This window comes from Mandrillus leucophaeus, unplaced genomic scaffold (assembly GCF_000951045.1).
Source record: "Mandrillus leucophaeus isolate KB7577 unplaced genomic scaffold, Mleu.le_1.0 Scaffold116, whole genome shotgun sequence".
Classification (NCBI taxonomy): domain Eukaryota; kingdom Metazoa; phylum Chordata; class Mammalia; order Primates; family Cercopithecidae; genus Mandrillus; species Mandrillus leucophaeus.
In genome coordinates, this window is record NW_012099876.1 from 5,818,225 (window position 1) to 5,818,842 (window position 618).

Here is a 618-nt window from a genome sequence, read left to right on the forward strand (position 1 = left end):
ACCTACAAAGAGACTTAGACTCCCACGCAGTAATAGTGGGAAGCTTTAACACCCCACTGTCAATATTAGGCAGATCATCAAGACAGAAAATTAACAAGGATATTCAGGACCTTAACTCAACTCTGGATCAAGTAGACCTGATAAGATATTTACAGAACTGTCTCCCCCAAAACAAGAGAATGTACATTCTTCTTGGTGCCACATGACACTTCCTCTAAAATTGTTCACATAATTGGAAATAAAACAATCCTCAGCAAATACAAAAGAACTAAAATCATAACCAACAGTATCTCAGACCTCAGTGCAATCAAATTAGAATTCAAGATTGAGAAACTCACTCAAGGCCGGGCGTAGTGGCTCACACCTGTGATCCCAGCACTTTGGGAGGCCGAGGTGGGCGGATCATGAAGTCAGGAGATCAAGATCACGGTGAAACCCCATCTCTACTAAAAATTAAGAAAATTAGCCAGGTGTGGTGGTGGGTGCCTGTAGTCCCAGCTACTCAGGAGGATGAGGGAGGAGAATGGCATGAACCCGGGAGACAGAGCTTGCAGTGAGCTGAGATCACACCACTGCACTCCAGCCTGGGTGACAGAGCAAGACTCTGTCTCAAAAAAA